The 16,722-nt window shown below is 37.3% G+C and overlaps 1 long non-coding RNA gene across 1 annotated transcript in view; it reads right to left on the bottom strand.

Moving 5' to 3' along the window:
• Positions 1–16,722, bottom strand: part of LOC109023965 (uncharacterized) — a 319,949-nt gene that overhangs the window by 168,198 nt on the left and 135,029 nt on the right. Inside the window, exon 3 of the long non-coding RNA XR_002003437.3 lies at positions 5,551–5,643. This is a non-coding gene — a long non-coding RNA (uncharacterized lncRNA). The remainder of the gene's footprint in view (positions 1–5,550; positions 5,644–16,722) is intronic.

Genomic DNA, 16,722 nt, shown 5'->3' with positions numbered 1-16,722 from the left:
AGAGCCAGATGCTGGAAGAACATTTGCATAGCTAGCATTTGTTCATTCATTCCTTTACTCCTGCATTCTTTAAACAGCCACTTGTTTGTGGAAACCAGCGGTCAGCCAGGCATAATATTAGAAGTTAATCAAAACTGCACTTTAAAAAATAGAAAATTTTCTGCCAGAAATGAGGAGTGCAACTCAGAATCTGGTTATTCCTCAGTGTGGACTGTCTCCCTGGGTTTAGAAAGAATGAGTAGACAGAGAAAGGAAATGTGGTAAAAGTTATCAACAGGTATAATAGAATTGCTTTGTATATATTATCTTCGTTTATTGCTACAACAAGTCTGAAGGTCAGTATAAATATCTTTATTTTACAAATGATGAAATTGGGGATTGGAATTTCAATAACCTGTGCAATGTTACTGAGTTAACCAGTAAGCTGAGATTTGATGATGAAACTCTTGGCTCTAAGGAAGGGCTCCTTCCTCTGTTCTGTGTGGGTTTTCAATGTGTGTCACAGTTTCACAAAAAAAGATCCCAGGAATTTAAAGATTTCACCTCATTTTATATAATGAGAAAAATAAGTTCCAATAAAACCAATAGAGTTGCCCGACATCTCTAGCTGGCCATTAAAATTCCATAATGACGCTGCCATTCTGTGTAGAATAATTGCGTTGGCATATGATATCTGAAGAATAGTTTTGATCTTTAGATTGGGTTATACTCTCTCTAATTAATAAGCTGATTGTTGACCTCATTGTTTATATGTGCACGTAAGCCATTGTCAGCAGTCTTCATGCACGAAGGAAGAAGCAAAGGAGCTTCCTCTTGTATAAAACCCATGAGCCTCTCAGCCTCAGTCTGCACTAAAGACATCACACCTGCAAGCCTTTCTGAAAGGCAAGGGCAGGATCTGTCTGCACCTGACAAAGCTTTAAGTGGCCTGACCTTTATAAAGTAGAGCTTAACTTTCTCTTTCAACCTTTCCCTAAGAGGCCTTTTCTCTGGACTGGGAAGAATTATTCATTTGAAGGCTTAAGACTCCTATGGCCTCAACAGTAGTTAGGTTTTGAAATGTTTAAATATGAGCAAGAGGGACAGAGTGCTACTGGAATAGTCAGTCATTTGATGTTTGAAAAGGATACTGGAAGTTGTTTCTGGTCATGCTCCCCAGCTGCTAGTGTAACACTAGGCCAGCTCATCAGAGTATCTCTCCACTTAACTGGGCAATGACAGGGAGCCACTTTATCCGTAGGGATCAAGTAGTGCTGTGTTCCTCCCTTCCGCCCCGACTGGAGAATTGCAACCCAGAAACTGGTTCTCCTGCAATGCAGACCATTTCGCTGGGTCTAAAGGGATGATTAGATAGCAAATATCCTATAATTTTGGAGTTACTGGCAAATTTCTTATTTGGAGAGTGTGATCAGAGTTAAGGACACCTAGCAAAGCAGCTGACACAGTTTCCCAAACTAGAATACTCATGAACAGATACTTCAACCAAAGACAGTGAACTCTACTGAAGCCTACCCACGCGTTTATTTCCTTTCAAAAAGGAAATTTAGCCACTCAGTTGCAAAAGGTTGTCTTAGGTATCTCGTTTTGACTTGTTAGATACTTGCAGTGGTTTTTCAAGAAAAAAAGAAATGGTCTTTCTCAGAGATGAACAGCTGCTCAGAGCTCTGAAATAGCCATTTTCTTAGTTTCTACCCATAAAGGTTTAAAAAAATAATTAGACATAAGGCACCCTATTAGAATTGAATGAAAGCTAACTGTCTGACTAGTGAGTAATTGGTAGAAACGGGTTGGGGCAGCAACCATAAACCTTACTGCAAGATTTTGATTCTGTTTCCATTGTTTTTAAAATGCAATTTAAAACAATATATTGAGAAGGAGTGATTTTACATATGCCCATGAACTGTAGAGCAATATTATACATCAAGGTACTAATTCACTTAACCAGCAAATGTTTTGCAGTATCCTACATAGCATGGCATCACGAGCATGGATTCTGGAGCCAAGCCCCCTATGATGGGTTCTTGGTCCTGCCACTGTAACCCTGGGCATGTTGCTTTGCATTGTTGCCACTTGGCCTCCTTCCCTGCTATATGGGAAAGGAACAGGACCATAATCACATGGGCTATAATAAGGATTAACTGGGTGTCCTAAGTCTCCTAGAGCTGCTGTAAAAAGGTGCCACAGACTGGGTGGCTTAGAACAACACAAATGTATTCTCTCACAGTTATGAGGGTAGAAATCAGAAATCAAGTGGTTGGCAAGGCCATGCTCCCTCCAAGCCCTCCGGGGGAGGATCATACCCTGCCTCTTCCAGCTTCAGTGGTCCCAGGCATTGCTTGGCTTAGGAACGCATCACTCCAGTCTCTGCCTCCATCTTCCCTCGGTGTTTGCCCCTGCGTCTGTGTCTTCTCTTGGTCATTCACTCTGAGTCTCTGTCTTATAAAGACACTAATCATTTTGAATTAAGGGCATAGCTTATTCCAATATGACCCCGTCTTAAGTGATTACATTCACAACAACCATGTTTTCAAATAAGATTGCATCCTGAAGTTTAGGGGTTAAAACTCTAACAGACCTAATAGATCTTTTTAGGGGATATAATTCAACTCCTAACTGTTTGTTAATATATGTACCTAATTACCAGCATGGTAAGCAGTCAATGACTGCTAGATACAACTGCTATGGTTATGCCTTGGGTCCTTAGTTTAGGCAGTGCAAGTGTAGAAAGAGATGGTATGCAACTCTCAACCTAAGAAGTTTACATCACAGGACACACAATTAGGCTTTGTCTGCTAATTTCACAAAGGAGAGGGAAAAATCTATAAAATGAAGAAAAAGAGTAAATTATCATCTCTTAGCTCTTATCAGTATCAGGCATTACAAAAACATACACTTGTATTTTTGGATACTAATTAGAAGTGTTCTGAATTCCTTTCTCTTTGATTTCAGCCCCAGCGCTTCTTGGACTGCTTTTGATCTGGGGCAGATCCTGTCTATATATGAGCCTGGTCCTCATTTCTGGGGCCCTCTTCAATTCCTTCCAATGTTCTATGCACTAGTATAACTTGTAGTGTGCATATATATGTGTGTGTGTGTGTGTGTGTGTGTGTGTGTGTGTGTGGTATATTTCCAAGCTTTCTACGACTTGTGAATGCTTTTGCCTGATCTTGTTTTCCTTACTATTTCTGTTCAAAACTTCCTTAAACTGCATTTGAGCAATTATAACCTACCCATATTTTCAATCTCGGTAAAAGTATGCCTGTACTAATGTTTGTTTCTTGATGACTTCTATGAAAACAAATACCCTTTGAAAATAATTGCTTTTCTCTATTTACTACATAAATCCTAGCAGAGCAATTACAAGGCTGTTTTCAGTAAAAAAAGAAAAAATAGGTATAAAACTGGAAACCTCTAGTGTGATTTTTTCCTACATTCTTATAAGACAGATGCTATCTAAAGAACTGTGATTTCTACTTATGTGAATAAAATAATGCATTTTCTTTGAGATATATGCTTGCATTTTATATCTCTTAGCTCAAAGAATACAATATTTCTATTTGAAAATCCTTAGGATGAAAACATAAATTGAGGAATCCAGCAAGATTGTTCTAAAGGCAAAATCAAAATGATGTGACTAAATTATTGCAGAAATAGGAAGTTTCTATAATTCTCTATGTGGCAATTTAAAATTTTTGTTACTTGGTTTTTCATCCAGGCACTTGCTTCTACCTTTTCCCCCCTTTTTATTTCCTTTTAAAAATATGCTAGAAAAAAGCAATATGTTTGGAATGTCATTCCCTTTCTAAGAACTTATCAAGTGTTATTTTGTATTATTTAAACAACTCTGGAAGTTCACCTTCTCCAAAAAAGTGTCCTTAATTGAGTTAAATTTAATTGGTATTATTAACTACTTGCTATATTCCAAGCAGCAAGCTGGGACACTGAAGATACAAAAAAGTGTAATATATGTCATAGTCTGTCCAGGCTGAAAGGAAAAAAAAAACAAAAAACAAAGAGAAATAACAATAACAGCTTTACTGACCTACTGCCCTGCTACCTTGTGTTATATGTAAAACTTCTCTGCATTGTCCAATGCCTTAGACTCTTACTTAGTGTCTTTTAAGTGTTAGGATCCAGAGAAACCAAGAAGTAAATGATACTTCCACAGTTATTAAGGATGAGCTATTTCTATACATAGACAATGAATGACAAAATAAGAGGCCACTTTTCAAGTCCCTGAGAGGCACTACACACAGAAAATATGGCAGAATTTCAGAGATGAGAGGTGTCAGAGTGAGAGCCATTAAGAGAGCAGAGCCTCGAAGGTCAAATTCTAGTTGGGGTACCATAGAAATTAGGAACTGGATACGTCTTGGAACAAGAGTATTTAGTAAGGGGAAAAGGGTAGCACAGGTGCAACGTGGGAGAAACCCACAGGGAGCAATGGAGATTCTAGTTTGGCTCAGGCTGGAAGTTCATAACCAGGAGACAAGGTTTGAACTCCTGTGGGAGAAAACATAGATTAGGTATTGAACAGAAAAGAAGATCTGGTGATTTCTCACAATTCGTGATCTCTTTATATCAGTAAGAATGAGTTCAATGACATCTATCTGTTAAATATTTACTAAGCACTACATATATATAATACATATATAATTATATATATTTGTGTATAAATACACAGCTAATGTAAAACTGCACTTTCTTAAAACATTTCTAAACAGAGAATATGGTCAGTGAAAATAAATGGACTTTTAGGATTGACAAGAATCGGTTCTAATCCTGGTTCAACCACTTTCTAGGTGTGTGATATTTGTGAAATTATCTAATGTTTCAAATACTACTTTCATTTTCTGTTAAACGGGGAAGAGTTACTTCTCAATGAGTTACTGCCATTTGTGTAACTACTGGATCAGAGGGATGAGACATTACCCAAATACCCCCCCAACAGTGAAACCCATGACTGCTATAAAAAATTCCATTGAGGAAAAAATATTTTAAAAGATTTGCAAGAAAAAAAAAAGTTATAATCACACACAATCACATTTAGAAGCCAACACTGTAATACTTTGTCCACATTTTTTCCTAACTCTATAATAAAATATGTTTTAAATGCTGCAGTGGAAGTTCATGGGTTGATGGAACATCCAGAGGTAAACTGTAAATTCCTGAGAGGGTAGGTGATAAAAGAGGTCTGTGTGTCTGCATCAGCAAAATAAGTGGCAGCCAGAGGCCAGATAATACAAGGAAGGCTGAAAGAAGAAACCAATAAGAAGAACACAAAGAAAGCAGAATCCACATGTAGAATAGAGTTTGTGTAAAACACCAGAGGAAGAATCGTGGCACAGAAATGAGGAAAACAGGCAATAGTTGGGGTGATAACAGAGGCGGCTTCATTAACCATATTCAGTTGTTGTTTGAATCAGAAACCTAGCTTGTATTACTGAGACCTAAGCAGAAGACAGCTTGATTTGGGGGCCTAGAAGGTAGAAAAATATGGAGTAGCAGGAAGAATAATCATTCAGAAAGAGCAGTTGTAGTGGTGTGTACCTGCAATCCCAGCGACTCAGAAGCTGAGGTGGGAAGATCACTTGAGCCCAGAAGATCAAGGCCAGTTTGGGCAACATAGTGAGACCCCTGTCTCTAAAAAATAAAAATAATAATAAAATAAAAAATACGCCAGAGAGAAGGGCCCATGAACAAAAGTAAGGGTGATGGAGTGAGTAGAAACAGTGTACAGTGTTTTCAGCCACACTGCATAATATAGATTAAGCATTTGGAACATCTCAACCCCTCATCATTAACCCTTTTTACTACTTAGGAAAAAAAAAAAGTGCAGCTCGATGCCAACATTTATTTTTACACAAACAACTCAAACTCTTTGGGGTTAAAGCACATCTGACTGATTTTCAACGTGAAAATAAGATATAAAAACTGTTCTTGGAGCTATTTCTAAACAGAATTAACATCAGAATCGTTTGAATCATCAGAATCATCTATTCTGGAAAAATTGGATTCATCAAGTGAATCTTCGGCCAACAACTCTTCCAGAACGATGTTAACATCATGCGTAGGAATGGTGTTTTCTAGAATACGACATTTTCAGCAATTGAGAATTACTATATTTTGTAAGTGGAAATACCACTACTAAAAACAGAATCGTATAAATAGAATGATGTCTTTTGTTTACAACGTTGATATACTACAGCAATGCGAAAATGATAATAAAAGTGAGATATTTCTGGCAAAGTTGTCTTGGGGTAAACGCTGCAGCCACAAGTGCCATCAGAGAGTATTCTTGGGGCAAATGAGAAAATGGTTAATATTCCCGAATTTCCTCACACTGTACAACTGCATAGTCACATACTTGCAGTGGACAGAGAGAGAGGGAGAGAGTGTTTCAGGCAGATAGTAATACTTATTGAGTAATTGTTATGTTCTAGGCACCTGACATAGTATACAGCAGTGCCTGGGTTGAATTATGTGCCTCCAAGAGATATGTTCAATTCCTAAACCCTTGATGAAGTTAAGATGAAGTCATGTTGGGTTGGGGTGAGTCCCAAATCCAATGACTGATGTTACTATAAGGAGCAAGAGATTTGGAGACCAACAGACAGGGAAGGCCATGGGAAGACAGAAGCAGAGACTGGGGTGGTGAAGCTGCAAGCCACGGGGTGCCAAGGATCCCCAGATGCTAGAAAGAGGCAAGAAAGCATTCTTCCTTGGAGCCTTCTGAGGGAGCATGGTTTGCTGACACCCGGATTTCTGACTTCAAGCCTCCAGAACTATGAAAGAATAAATTTCTGTTGTTTTAAGCCACCCAGTTTGTGGTCCTTTGTAATGGTAACTCTAGTAGAGCTTGGATTAAATTGGTGGAGAAAGGGGCTTATTATTCCTAATAAGCCTATAAATTCTAAATACGCTATATAACTTACTTCTAGCAGTGGTGAATGTTTTGAAGAATAGTGTCACAAAGGTCTACCTGTATGCTTTGATAGATCGTCCTGGGATAGCATGTCTGACAGGCAAGCAACTGTCAGATGAAAAAGTTTTCTAAAGGAAAGAATAAGTTCAAAGATGGAGAGCCTTGGAAAAGAAAGAGAAAGAATGAGGTTGGTGCATCTGTGGATCAAAAGATCAGTGTAGCTGGAGTGTGGTAAGGGAAGGTAGATGGAGATGGAGTTAGAAAGGAAATCTGGACCAGGCCACCGAGATCATGAAAAGGAGTTTGGAATCTGTATTAATTGCAATAGAATGGCATGGAAATGAGGAAGCAGAGAGATTTATGCCCTAGCAGATCATTTGGACTGTAATGTGGACAGTGTAATCAGGAGAACAAAAGAAAAACAGGAGGTCCGTGCAGAGCTATTGCAGTGGTGTAGGTGAGAAATTGTGGTGCTTGGTCTGGGACCGGTTTAGATGTGCCAATTGTGTTAGGCCATCCAGTGGGGATGTCTGTGGGTACTTACCTATATATGCCTAAGCTTGAGAAAGAAGGGGAAGAATTGGAGAAAAAAAAATTGAGAGTCAGTGATGTAGGGGTTATATTTAAGCCATGAGACCAGATGAGATTGTCAACTTCAGAACTTTCTTGTCTTTTAATTAGCAATTTACACATTCGTGCTAATAGCATGCAGGGAGAAGAGAAGAAGAGTATGAATAGAATCAGGGCTTTCCCACCATGGCCTAGTAAATCAAGAAGAGTTAGAAAATGTGGCTGAGAAAGAGCCGGTAAGAACACAAGGAAAACAAACAAGGAGAGTGTAGGGGCAGGAATGGAAAGGAGTACTCCATATAGGAGGCAGTGGTAATCACATAAAATGCTGCTGAAAAGTTGGGTGCTATTTCTGACCTTGGGAAGAGCAATTTACATAGTCTGGGGTTGTGAGTGCCTGACTGAAGGGACTGGAGAAAAGGAAGGGAGGTAAAGAAGGGGGAACCAGTGGAAAGGCCTAAACTCAGGGACCTCATTCTAAAAACAGACTTTGGGAAGCTTTTGGAGAGGATAAATAACTGGTCAGAATTGCAAGATCAATTCTGGTGTGTCACTGGTTACACAGCTAGGGCCTGAGATGGGAACTGCTCTGTTGACTAATTTTTCCCCTTGTCTCTCAGTATTTGAGTAGTAACATGACAAGTCTGCTTGTTCTTATTGACTAAGGAAAGCCACTCAAGAATAACCTAACCTTTTACTTTATATTTCCCTACTTGATATAAGATTTATGTAACTGTAGATTTTGTTGATTCTATTAATACTGGCTACAGGGACAAACCCCTTTATGCAATGAGTACCTGGATCAGTGGTCTTGGGCAAATGCCGTGATTCAAAAATGCCACCAGCTCATGAAAAAGATGAAGATTCTCACAAATACAAAATTATTTGAATTAGGAACAAAGTTTGCAGTGATGACAACCTCTCACACCTCTCCTTATCCTCCCCCTGCTATTGTCAAGGAGGTGGTATCCTCTCATGACTGTACGGAGCAAAGCAGGGGAGGATGATGAAATATTGCAGAAGAAGAGAAGATTTTCATAATTCACGTGACCCTCCATGACATGGACATCTTTGTGATGTTGTGTTGCTTCTTCCCAAGTTTCCCTTAGGTTTGCTAGGGATAAGAAGGCTCAAATCACTGCAAACTAGTTTGGCCATCAGAACTTCAGTAACCATGGCCGTGCAGAAAGGTCCAATCTGGACACCAACAACATTTACTTTCTGATTATAAAAGGATTAAATCTTCCTTACAGAATACCAATAGAAAACACAAAACATGTATTGCTATTTCCATGGACAAGTCACTGTTCTGACTGCTCTGTGTCTAATAATTTCAACAGCTCTGTGAGATGGGCGCTATGATAATCACCATTTACAGGTACAAGAAGGGAGACATAGGAGTTAAGTAATTTACCTGCAATGGTTAATTCTGTGGATCAACTTGGCTGGGCTAAGGTTCCCAGATATGAGGTCAAACTTTATTTCTCTGAGTGTGCTTTTAGATGAGATTAACATTTAAATGGGCGAAATTTAAGTAAAGCAAATTGTGCTCCATAATATGAGTGGGCCTCATCCAATCAGTTGAGGCTTGAAAAAAAAAAAAAAATCCCTGGAGGAGGAAAGAATTCTGCCAGCACATTGCTTTCAGACTCGAACTGCATCATTGGCTCCTACCTGTGTCTCCAGCCTACTGGTCCACCCTGCAAATTGTGGACTTGGCAGCCTCCATAATTGTATGAGCCAAGTTCCTAAAATAAATCTTTCTATATATATACACAGACATCCTATTGGCTCTGTTCCTCTGGAGAACAGTGACTCAAGGTCATTGCTCAAGGTCACACAGCTAGAAAGGTAGTCTCTCTCTCTCCTCCCCACCGTCCCCTCTCTGTCTCTATCTCTATCTCTCTGTCACACACACACGCACACACACTACCCCAATTTTCCTTTGGGGGTCTACCCTTCCTCTTGTGTGCAGCTTTAGAGATTCTTGCCCTACTCTAGCTGAGAGTTTTCTTAGGATGCAATTTAAGCAAAAAAAGCCTTCTTCCTGGAATGAATAAGGATGCAAATTGGTTGGAAGTGATTCATTCTGACAGTGCCAGACTTAAGACATCCATTGCCTCCTCCTCTTGAGACCTCTTCAGTGGTTCTGTTCCTGCTGTCCCTGAAGTTTTCCTTAAATTACATAAGCTGCTCTATATTTCACCAATAAATTTATTTTTGCTTAAGTTTTATCAGAATATTCTACTCTTTTGTTGTTGTTACAACTAGGGAGCCATACATGACACAGGAATATGTTAAGATTATTCTACATAATAAAGGATTCCCTGCAAACACGATTTGATAGCTTATTTAGCCAGTTTCCTAGCACTGGTTATTTATGTTTCCACATTTTCCAACCTTATACACCCCTCTCCAAACATCACTAAGCATACAAATGACACATGAGGAGGATTACATTAATTTCCAGCAGTTTTTTTTCTCCCGCCCATTTATGCTTATGCAAGTTAACCCACTCCCTGAAATCCACCTCCTTCTTAATCCTGTGTTGTTACATGTGTTTTCAAAGCAGTCTGTCCTGGTCACATGCAGCATCTCCTGTGTCCCTCTCTCTACACTCTGGCTCCACCATGAGGAGGATCTCCTCTTAGGAAGCCCTGCTATCCCCACTGTAGACGGTGCCTACTCTCAAAGCACCATTGTATACCACAAGTGTGTTAAATCTTCATGATCTCAAAGCCATCAGTTTGTGACCAATCTGTCAGAGCAATCATGGTGTCCAAGCTGGAGTGAACACGCGGCACAAGTCTTGAAATGAAGATGCCCCGTTTGCAATGCTTGGGTTCAGAGTCTCCTGAAGTTGAGCATGAACAGGATTCTTTTGTTTTTTGCCTGTGACTCAGTTATTCTCAAGCTGAGGAGGGCATAATCTTAATAGAAAAGCTGCTTAAAATCTGCAGTGGAAGTTTGAGCTATTTGCTTTATGAAAAGTTGGTGTTGCATCACTCCAAAGCCATCTCCATCCAACTCAACTCCAACTAAGGGAAATGCCAGCCAACATATGCCATGCCATGTCATCTGCTCCCCCAGAACCAATCCCTTTCTCTTCCTCAAAATAAAGTTTATATTCCTATCAACACATTCAAAGAGATGCCAAAAGGTCAGACTTACAAGACTAGGAAAGAGCTAAACTTTGAGAAAATAAGAAGAGCAGTAAATTTTAAAATTTGTTTTATTATATCCCAAAACTACCTGTACATAATTTAAATAGCCAAAGAGTGCAAATACAATTATAAAACAATAAGTGAAAATCACCTTTCACTTATTCATCACCTAGAAAGACAGCCAATTTTAACAGCTTTTTTGGTATTTTTCTAGAGTTTCTTCATGCAAATACAAGTAAAATTATGTCTTTTCTCCACTTTTTTAATACAAAAAAGAGGACATTCCACATGGCACTTACCTCTTTGATTTTTAACTTAATAATCTATCTTGAAGATCTTGCATATCAGTACGTATTTTTATAGCTACATATCATTCCACTAAATGTATTAACTTTGTCACTGTTTATATGTGTATTTCCTTTGTCATTTTTTTGTGGTTTCAAATCTTGTACCAGTATGCAAGTATATCTGAAACATACATTGCCATTGAATCAATAAGTAATAGGTTACAGTGTATTTTTAAATCTAACTTTGATACAATAGTCCATATATAATGGTTGTGCCGATTATAATTATATGCTAATCAAATTTATATGAGGATCTGTTTCCCAATGACTTTGCCAAATTGAGTTATCAATGTTTTATATTTTTGCCAATCTTTCTATACATATATCTAATTATATATGTATATGTCATAAATCTTACATATGTATATATATATACACAAACATATATACATATAATTTAAATCTTAATTTGCATCTCATGAATGAGGCTGAAACTTTTTTCATATTTTAAGTACTATTTATATTTCCTCTTCTGTAACCTAACTGCTGAGACACTTTGGTTTATTAGATGTGGGCTTCTGCTTTTGTATTTCTAAGAGTTCTTCACTTATTAAGAATGTAAGTTCTTTGTGATGGTAACTGCAAATAGTATTTTCCAGTTTGTCTTTACCTTTAACTTGGCCTATAGTATTTTTATTTTACTTAAATCCTTTTGTTTGTTTGTGTGTTTGCTTTTACTGTTATTGTTTTTAATGGCCATTGATTATTTTCACATATTTTGAAATTTTGTGATTATAAATATTGCTATGTATCCTTTAAAATTTATTTTACTAGCATTTGGAACGCCCCTTCTATCAGAAATAAACGTCCTTCAGTCTCAAACATTTTGCTTGTATAATGTGTTAAAAATTTTTCATTTCTCCTATTTTCTTTCTAGAACTACTGTAATTCAAAAGAATATTTGCTGGGGAGATGACAGAAGAGATCCCCTAAATGCAGTGAGGGTGGGCTCCCAGGAGACAAAATACTTAGACTAACATCTAAACCAACTCCTCGTTTTCAGCCCCTACCTGCCTCCCTGCATTTTATGGTGTGTGGCACCTCTAATTCCTGAGCCTTCTCAGGATTCTGCAGGTTAAAGAGACTTGCAGTCCACCAGTATCACCCTGTATAGTCATTTAGGTTTCATCTTCCTAACATCTCACTAAGTCATTTACTGTTTCATCATCATCAACTTTCTCTCTTCACATACTATGTGTATCTGTAACATACATGAATTGGGGTTGCAGGTATCTCTAGGATTCATAGAATATGGGGTCTTTGTTTCAATTTCTTGATTTCTTCATTGTTTCTCAGTGAGTTTTAGGAGGAGAAGGAAAAAGAAAGAGATCTCATTCCATGACGGTTGTTTTCTGCATGTCTGTTTAAGATATTCTTCCACTCTCAGAGAGAATTACATCAACTCTGGGGCAGTTTCCTTTTATGATGAACTGGTTTTAAACTTAGCTGTTAATATCCAAAGCTCTTAAGAAAGCTTGTGTTTAAAATGCTAGCAGTAGATTTTAGTCAAAAAACTAATTTCCTCAAAGGAAAGTAGTCTCAATCATGTTACATTCTTTTACAACTGAATGTGGAAATATAGCCAATGTTCCCAAACAGGCATAGTAAAATAAGTTCCATGTACACAACAGCACTGAGGTGAGAAATTAAGTTGCATATGCATGATGGAAACTTATCTCTCCTGTTGCCACTGAAGAAGAAATGAAAAAAGATTTTTGTCTTAGAGTTTAAAAATCTTGGTCATAATTTTCTTTTTGGAATCAAGTAGTTTATTCCCAAGGAAATTATGTCTACCTTGTAATAAGTATCATGCAAAGTAACTTATATGAATGTCTAATGTACTTCATTGGATAGCATATAAAAATTAAAACTAAGCCCCATAAACCACAAAATTAGCAGCAATAGTCACTAATGTGTGGCTCATTGTTGCTGCTTATACAAACTGCTTTCAGTTGTAAAATTAATACTGCAAATCTAAATTTGGCCTTTTTTCCAGTTTTATATTGTTCAGTTCTATTAATAAAGAGAATTTTATCAGTCCTATTTAGAATTGTTTTGAAGATGACAACAGAGACACTTTTGAGGTTGAACAGAATATTTTACGTCAATTCCCAAATACCACTAATAAGTAATTTGCTTGTCGAGGGTGCATACACTGAGACTGAATTATTCATTTGCACAAAGCGTAAAATAAGTAGCCCATTAAGGGGTTTGACTCAGGTAAATTCAGAGCCTAATACGTACATTAACCAATTCACTCTTCCCTAATAGACGTTACATTACTTAACAAACTGTAAGGTTTATTCACCCATTAACATTGATGGACCATACATGCGTAATTCCCTGTAGCATTTATAGAAGCTGTTCAGGATAATCCCCCACACCAGCAGTGAGAATAACAGACTTTGAAATATGCTAAACTAAAAGTTCACATGAGTATTTCATCTGTAATCCTCCTCCTAGCTCATCACATTTTCCTGCCCACTTTCAGGTAAGAGATCTTGTGACTGAAGTAGGTGGGTATAATAAAGTAAAGAGAAGTTAGAAAATGTACAAGAATGGGGTTTCAAAGCAACATTTCCCAGTTTAAATAAGGCAGGGATTAAGACGGCAACAACTTGTTTTGTGCAATTTGAATACTACTCGACCTCATACATCTACTTTGGGGGAAGATTTGAAGGTGACGGACTAAGGACAGACAATGTTTTTCTGTGTGAGTTTAAAGAATGCTTGATGGCTGCTAACTGCAGCTGTGTTTAAGCTCAGAATTGGTCTATTTGGGGGCTGGAATCAAACTGGAATGAAAAGCCAGGCAGCTTAGTGTAGTCATCAAAACTGACCAGACAGTTTCAGAATTGTGAACGATAGGGTCTTGATCTGATGACACAGATCACATGAGAAAGGAGTCAGATGGATGTCTAAGGGTTATTTTGTTGTTGTTGTTGTTTTTGTTTTGGAATAGGAAGGCAACGGTCGAGGACTATGAGCTAAATGGTATCCAGTGGAACGTCTGAATTCTAATTTATAATTTTTAGTCATTTTCTGGCAGTTCTTATAACAATGGTAATAATCACATTCTAAGGATTAAATTTGATTAGATTTTGGAGAGGACAGGTATTTTTCAATCTAGTACAACTTTTTGCTCTTAACAATGATAAAGCTCCCTGAGTGTAAGGCAGACAGGAAGGTAATAAGAAAGGTAGAAACTTTACTAGAAATAGTCTGATAAGAATGTAGACAGGCAGCAGCATCCAGTAATTGTCCTAGTGGTCAAGACCTTATCAAAACTTGTAACAGTGCGCAAGAGAAGGTTTAAAAATAACATTTATGGGCAGAGAAAGGGCTGTCAGCTCTGTGAGAAGAAAGGGCAGCTACATCTGGAAAGACGTCTGGATCTGGAAAGGACAGTGCTTGAGGGAAAATGAGAGAGGAAGAGAGAGGGGTGGGGGGGTTTCAAGTTTCAGTTCTCTCACGGAACATTGTCAGCCCACAGTGAAAGCCACTGCAAATAACATTAATTATTGTGAAGGGTTGCAAGCCTCCTCAAATATGGATATAAGATAGTCTAGAATGTAAACTAACTTTGTGAAAATAGTGTACATGCTACAGCATTCCACAGAACAGTCAAACAAACTTAAGAAAGTCACCTCAAGTCTAAACAAATATATTTGGAAATCAAATCATCTAATATACTCATAACACCTCCTCAATCTTCAGTAGCATAACCTTACTTATAAAATTTAGAATTCATATACATGTATGTTCATGTATTCTAGTTTATATCTATTATAAGATACAGATAGGTAGGTAGATTCTATCCTACATCTGACTATCTCTGTATTCTATTGTGTGTATGTGTATGTGTGTGCTCTTGTTCTAGCCTCAGAAAAAGAGATGACTTTTCCTCGTAAAATAACATTTAAGGCAGTTTGTTAATACAGTTATTAAAATATAATGTGTGTAGGACTTTTTTCAGGACAAATAAGTTTATTTTATCAAATTGCTTCTATGTTTTATTTGTTAAGTATCTTCCTAGTTTTCTATCTTCATACATTCTCTCAAATTTTCCTAAGGCCTGCCTATGCTACTCTATCACTGGAAAGTAATTACAAAATAATAAATAGATTAATTATTGTATGAATAATACATATAATAAATTATAAAAATAAACTGAAAGAATATTCTAAAATTTAAAATACCACTTTTTGCCTGGGAATACATACTTTAAAATACAGAAATAAATATAAATCCCTAATAAACAAGAGTTCTTCCACAGGGACAAGTAACTATTAATTAATGGGTCAGTATTTGAACTCCACATCAGACATAAGTAAGAACATTCCAGTCTCATGTCTAAATGTCTCTAATGAAATATGTATTTATAATATACATTTACATACCTCAATATATTTTTGAAAAGTTTTCAAATATTTCACCATCTTTAATCTTCAGAACAACCCCATTATGCAGGAAGGAAAATCATTACTGTCTCAAATTTTACGGGTGATAAATCAGAGGTCAGAGAGGTTAAATGATTTGCTAAAGGTTACAAAGTGAGTCTGTGGAAAGAACGGGTATAATAATTAGTGTCTCCTGAGTCCCTGCTTTCTAAATGTGAATGTCACTCTCTCATTAATAAAGAAAGCTTGTGTTCCAAAATTGCTATATTCACGCAGAATACATTTAATTTTCTGTGAGGCTAATTTACATTCATCTAGCCATTTTACTTGTGTATCCTACTTGATTTATAGTTGTGCAGAAGGCATTATTTTCATTTTATAATTTCAGAGACTGAGGTCCATGTTTCATGAAACATGAGGTCATGTTTCATGAATGTTTCATGAAAATCTTGCAAATAGAGCATATAGCACATAATATTTACTTTCTTTTTTGTTAGAAAGAAATAAAAACACCATATAGGCAGAGATATATAATTGCTAAAATTGAGCTATTGTTCCCAAAGTTAATAATAGATTCTTCGCATCCTCCTGTTCTATCATCTTTGGTATTTCCTTTATTCCTTACACTTGTTCCTCATGATCTGACAGTGGTGGCTGCTGCTCCAAGCATCATGGCAGAATTTGAAGGCAGGAAATGGAGAAGGGGGTTGGTGAAGAAGGCTGGCAGGGGCGTCGAAAATCAGAGCTCCCTCATGTTGCTCAGGAAGAAAGTAAATATTTTCTAGAAACTTCCATAAGACATCTACTAAGATCTGTTTGGCCAGAAAATCATCTCGAGACCACTTCCTACTGCAATGGAGGTGTGAAAGGTGAACATCTTAGTCTGTTTGTGCTACTATAACAGACTCTCCAAGATTAGGTATTTTTTTAGGTTGGTACAAAAATGATTGCAGTTTTTGCCATTAAAAGTAATGGCAAAAAAAAAACTTTTAATGGCAAAAACTGTGATTACTTTTGCACAAACCTAATATAAAAAAGAGAAATTTATTTTCTCACAGTTCTGGAAGGTAGGAAGTCAAAGAGCAAGGCATTAGCAGGTTCCATTGTCTGATGGGGTTGCAGTCTCTGTTTCCAAGATGCCACTTTGAAAGCTACATCCTCCAGAGGAGAGGAACACTATCCCTCACATGGCAGAAGGCAGAAGGACAAACATGAATGAACTCCCTTGTCAAGCCCTTTTATAAGGGAGTTAATTCATTCATGAGGTCATGACTTAAATATTTCTCATTAGAGTCCATCTCTCAACAATTTTGCAT

Source organism: Gorilla gorilla, chromosome 17 (assembly GCF_029281585.2).
Source record: "Gorilla gorilla gorilla isolate KB3781 chromosome 17, NHGRI_mGorGor1-v2.1_pri, whole genome shotgun sequence".
Lineage (NCBI taxonomy): Eukaryota > Metazoa > Chordata > Mammalia > Primates > Hominidae > Gorilla > Gorilla gorilla.
Note: the sequence above shows the minus strand (reverse complement) of the source record. Positions and strands in the feature narration are given on the sequence as shown.